Raw genomic sequence first — 6,268 nt, 5'->3', positions numbered from 1 at the left:
CTTTCCCTACCTCCAGTCCCCAGAGCCTGTGCAGCCTGCCACTGCCAGGGCCCCGTGATCCAGGGACAACTTTCCCAGGAGAACACATGGCGTGCCTCTGGCTGGTGCACCGTCATGCCAGCCTCTTGTTGCTACAGGCTCACCCCGCACTCCGTACCCCTCCTACCCCCGGCCTGAGTGAGCCAGAGCCCCCGAATCAGCGGCTCCTTTAACCCCGTCCTGTCTGAGCTAAGAACAGATGCCCTCAGGAGACCTACATGCAGAGACAGGGCCAAATCCAAAACTGAACCCCGGGAGCTATGCAAACAAAGAAGAGAAAGGGAAATTTCTCTCAGCAGCCTCAGAAGCAGTGGGTTCAATCTCCACAATCAACTTGATGTACCCTGCATCTGTGGAATACCTGAATAGACAATGAATCATCCCAAATTGAGGAGGTGGACTTTGGGAGAAAGATAGATTATTTTCTCCCCTTTTCCTCTTTTTGTGAGTGTGTATGTGTATGCTTCTGTGTGAGATTTTGTCTCTATAGATTTGCTTTCACCATTTGTCCTAGGGTTCTGTCCGTCCATGTTTTTTGTTTGTTTTTTTTTACTTTTTTTTTGTTTGTTTTTTTACTTTTTAAAAATGTTTTCTTAATAATTATTTTTTATTTTAATAACTTTATTTTATCTTCTTTCTTTCTTTCTTTCTTTCTATTTTTTCTCCCTTTTATTCTGAGCCATGTGGAGGACAGTCTCTTGATCCTCCAGCCAGGCGTCAGGGCTGTGCCACAGAGGTGGGAGAGCCAACTTCAGGACACTGGTCCACAAGAGACCTCCCAGCCCCACATAATATCAAACGGCAAAAATCTCCCAGAGATCTCCATCTCAACACCAACACCCAGCTTCACTCAACGACCAGCAAGCTACAGTGTTGTACACCCTATGCCAGATAACTAACAAGACAGGAACACAGCCCCATCCATTAGCAAAGAGGCTGCCTAAATTCATAATAAGGTCACAGACACACCAAAACACACCACCAGACGTGGACCTGCCCACCAGAAAGACAAGATCCAGCCTCATCCACCAGAACACATGCACCAGTCCCCTCCACCAGGAAACCTACACAACCCACTGAACCAACTTTAGCCACTGGGGACACACCAAAAACAACGGGAACTATGAACCTGCAGCCTGCAAAAAGGAGACCCCAAACAGTAAGATAAGCAAAATGGAAAGAAAGAAAAACACACAGCAGATGAAGGAGCAAGGTAAAAACCCACCAGACCTAACAAATGAAGAGGAATAGGCAGTCTACCTGACAAAGAATTCAGAATAATGATAGTAAAGATGATCCAAAATCTTGGAAATGGAATAGAGAAAATGCAAGAAACATTTAACAAGGACCTAGAAGAACTAAAGAGGAAACAAGCAATGATGAAAAACACAATAAATGAAATTAAAAATACTCTAGAAGGGATCAATAAGCAGAATAACTGAGGCAGAAGAACGGATAAGTGACCTGGAAGATAAAATAGTGGAAATAACTACTGCAGAGCAGAATAAAGAAAAAAGAATGAAAAGAACTGAGGACAGTCTCAGAGACCCCTGGGACAACATTAAATGCACCAACATTCGAATTATAGGAGTCCCAGAAGAAGAAGAGAAAAAGAAACGGACTGAGAAAATATTTGAAGAGATTATAGTTGAAAACTTCCCTAATATGGGAAAGGAAATAGTTAATCAAGTCCAGGAAGCACAGAGAGCCCCATACAGGATAAATCCAAAGAGAAACATGCCAAGACACATATTAATCAAACTATCAAAAATTAAATACAAAGAAAACATATTAAAAGCAGCAAGGGAAAAACAACAAATAGCACACAAGGGAATCCCCATAAGGTTAAGAGCTGATCTTTCAGCAGAAACTCTGCAAGCCAGAAGGGACTGGCAGGACATATTTAAAGTGATGAAGGAGAAAAACCTACAACCAATATTACTTTACCCAGCAAGGATCTCATTCAGATTTGATGGAGAAATTAAAACCTTTACAGACAAGCAAAAGCTGAGAGAGTTCAGCACCACCAAACCAACTTTACAACAAATGCTAAAGGAACTTCTCTAGGCAAGAAACACAAGATAAGGAAAAGACGTACAATAACAAACCCAAAACAATTAAGAAAATGGGAATAGGAACATAAATACCGATAATTACCTTAAATGTAAATGGATTAAATGCTGCCACCAAAAGACACAGACTGGCTGAATGGATACAAAAACAAGACCCGTATATATGCTGTCTACATGAGACCCACTTCAGACCTAGGGACACAGACTGAAAGTGAGGGGATGGAAAAAGATATTCCATGCAAGTGGAAATCAGAAGAAACCTGGAGTAGCAATTCTCATATCAGACAAAATCGACTTTGAAGACTATTACAAGAGACAAACAAGGCCACTACATAATGATCAAGGGATCGATCCAAGAAGAAGATATAACAATTGTAAATATTTATGCACCCAACATAGGAGCACCTCAATACATAAGGCAAATACTAACAGCCATAAAAGGGGAAATCGACAGTAACACAATCATATTAGGGGACTTTAACACAACCTATACACATTCTATTGGTAATCTTATGCAATGGCATGGTTGTAAATATCATTTTAAGCTCAAAAATTCCAAATGTATATTTCCATCCAAAAATCCAGTGATTGTCTAATGATCTACTTTGTAACCTATTCCTGGACATCTGGTAGACATAACACACTCAACATCTTCAAACTTCTCAGCTTTCATTTAAAAAATTTTTTTAAACTTTATTTATTTAGAGCAGTTTTAGGTTGACAGCAAAATTGACAGGAATGTACAGCAATTTCCCGTATATCCCATGCGCCCATATATGCATAACCTTCCCCATTATCAACACCCCCCACTAGAATGATATATTTGTTACAATTGATGAACCTAAAATTACACATTATCACCCAATGACCATGGTTTTCATTAGGGTTCACGCTTGGTGTATATTTTATGTGTTTGGATAAATGTATAGTGGCATGTATCCATTGTTCTGAGCTGGTCTCAGTCTGTCAGTGAGGAATGTTGTGGTTGGACTGGCTCTTGTGGTTCTCATTGTGATTGCAAGATGCCCTTCAGCAATATCCAGGAAACTGAAAAAAATACAGGTTTATTATTATTTTAAAACAGTTTTTTTTACTACATTTATTTATTTATTGATATTATTTGGCTGTGCAGCATGTGGGATCTTAGTTCCCTGATCGGGGATCGAACCTGCACCCCCTGCAGTGTAAGCGTGGAGTCTTAACCAATTGACTGCCAGGGAAGTCCATATAGGTTTATTATTTACAAACCTGGAAATTACATACAACATCTGGATCCACATAGCAAGGTCGAGGTGAGAGAGAGAGTTCATGGGCCTGGGGTTCTGCTTTTATTGTGGTCGAGAGTGGGGGTGTAGGGTTTCATGGGCTCACTCTTTATTGGGGAATTAAAAACATAAGAGTAGGAGTTTAAAGCACAGTAAGAGAAAAAAACAAGTAGCCCAAATTGTCAGTTACTGAAATCAACCAACAGCTCCTAAAACAAAGGAGCCCCAGTGGGAAAGGCAGCCTGGCTGTTTATCTAATCACCTGGCTGACAATGTTGTTTATTACAGATAGACATCTTTGAAGTGGATGCCTCTTTGATGCCTTGGCAAACAAAGTTTACGTCAGGCACTTGCGTTACAAAAAAGAAAATAAAACAACTGTCAGGGCTTGCACTTGAATCCACTATTAAGAGTTCCATTCAGATGAGTTTCACTGCCCTAGAAATTCTCCACCTTTTTATCCCTCCCTCTTGCCTAAGGCCTGGTAACCACTGATATTTTTACTGTCTCCATAGGTTTGCCTTGTCCAGAATGTCAGAGTTGAAATCATACAGTACGTAGCCTTTTCAGATTGGCTTCTTTGCCTTAGTAATATGCATTTAAGTTTCCTCCATGTCTTGTCGTGGCTTGATAGCTCATTTCTTTTTAGAGCTGAATAGTATTTCCTTGTCTGTAGGTACCACAGTTTATTTATCCATTCACCTCCTGGACATCTTGCTTGCTTCCAAGATGGAACATTGGCAATTATGAATTAACTTGCTAAAACCATCCATGATGTGCAGGTTTTTGTGAAGACAAACGTTTTCAATTCCTTTGGGTAAATACCAAGGAACAAAATTTCTGGATTGTATGGTAAGTCTATGTTTAGTTTTTGTGTGTGTGTGTGTGTGTGTGTTTTATTTTTTTGTGGTACGCGGGCCTCTCACTGCTGTGGCCTCTTCCGTTGCGGAGCACAGGCTCCGGACGCGGAGGCTCAGCGGCCATGGCTCACGGGCCCAGCCGCTCTGCGGCATGTGGGATCTTCCCGGACCGGGGCACGAACCCGTGTCCCCTGCATCGGCAGGCGGACTCTCAACCACTGCGCCACCAGGGAAGCCCTATGCTTAGTTTTTTAAGACACTGCGAGACTGTCTTGCAAAGTGGCTGTGCCACTTGCATTCCACCCAGCAATGAATGAGAGTTCATTCAAAAACACCAGCATTTAGTGTTTTCAGTGTGTGAGCTTTCTTTTAATTCTGCTCTGGTCACAGCTTTCCCATTTTCAGTCGATGCCAACCCCATCCTTCCAGTTGCTGAGACTAAAAATTCTAGGGATCATCCTTGACTCATTCTTTTTCTCATACCACAGAACCAGCCCCATAGGAAATCTGATTGGGTCCACTTTCAAAATATATCTTTAGTCTCACCACTTTTCATCACCATGTCTTCCCCCAGCCTGATTAGCACCATCCTCTAGCTGGATTTTTGCAGTGGTCATCTAACTGATTTTCTGTATCCTAAGCTTGTTTTTTTGCAGTCTATTCTCAACTCTCCAGCCAACATGACCCTTCAACACTATGAGTCAGGTAGTGTCCATCTTTGATTAAAATCCTGGAAAGACTCCTCCTTTTACTTAAAGAAAATTCAAAAGTTTTGCACGACCCTGAGGCACTTCACAGGCCTTTAGCCCATGTTCCTCTCGACCTCCTTTTTTTTGAATTAAAAAAGGATATTTATTTAGGGCTTCCCTGCTGGTGCAGTGGTTGAGAGTCCACCTGCTGATGCAGGGAACGTGGGTTCGTGCCTGGTCCAGGAAGATCCCACATGCCGTGGAGTGGCTAGACCCGTGAGCACGGCTGCTGAGCCTGAGCGTCCAGAGTCTGTGCTCTGCAACGGGAGAGGCCACAACAGTGAGAGGCCTGCGTACCACAAAAAAAAAAAAAAGAAAAAAAATTATGTATTTAGGCTGCACTAGGTCTTACTTGCAGCATGTGGGATCTTTAGTTGTGGCACATGTGTGGGATCTAGTTCCCCAGCCAGGGATGGAACCCAGGCCCCCTGTATTGGCAGCGTGGAGTCTTACCCACTGGACCAGCATGGAAGTCCCTCTGACCTCTTTTTTCTTTTTTCCTATAAATTTACTTATTTATTTTGGCAGCCTTCTCATTGTGGTAGCTTCTCTTTTGCAGAACATGGGCCCTAGGCACGTGGGCTTCTGTAGTTGTGGCTCACAGGCTCTAGAGCGCAGGCTCAGTAGTTGTGGCACTCGGGCTTAGTTGCTCCATGGCATGCGGGATCTTCCTAGACCAGGGCTCGAACTTGTGTCCCCTTAATTGGCAGGATGATTCTTAACCACTGTGCCATCAGGGAAGTCCCTGACCTCCTTTTTAAAACTCCCTTCCTCACTCACCTAATTCCATGGGCATCAGCACCTAGCTTTGCTTAGGACATGACACTGGCTGATACAGTTCTTGGATATGCACAAAAATGCCACATGACTTAATTAATCATTTTTCAAGTCTTGCCTGAAGTATCCATGAGGTTTCTCATTACTACTCTATTTAATATTACACCGTCTCATTCCCTGCTCTTCCCCGAAATCCAGCTTTTTTCCCAAAAGGCACCTATCATCATACAGCATATCGTATAATTTACTTATTTTTTCATATTTGCATCTTTGCTTCTCTCTTCCATCTGTAAGTATTTTAAAAACAAGGAAATATGAGTTGACTCAAAGTGACATTTGAAGTGGTGTGTCCATTAGGTTTTATAGCTTTGGGGAATATCTGAGAGAACATTTCTAAACATTTCTTCGATCCTTGCAGTGTACACTACACGGAAACTGGGCGATGGCATCTTAAGAAGGGTGAAGCTCCGCCCCGTCCTCGGAGCCGCGAGGCCCCAGCGTCCCTG

This window comes from Aethalodelphis obliquidens, unplaced genomic scaffold, assembly GCF_003676395.1.
Source record: "Aethalodelphis obliquidens isolate GAN/ISIS:26980383/991018 unplaced genomic scaffold, ASM367639v1 scaffold113, whole genome shotgun sequence".
In the NCBI taxonomy this organism is placed as follows: Eukaryota; Metazoa; Chordata; class Mammalia; order Artiodactyla; family Delphinidae; genus Aethalodelphis; species Aethalodelphis obliquidens.
The sequence above is the reverse complement of the archived record's forward strand: the minus strand, read 5'-3'. Positions refer to the sequence as shown.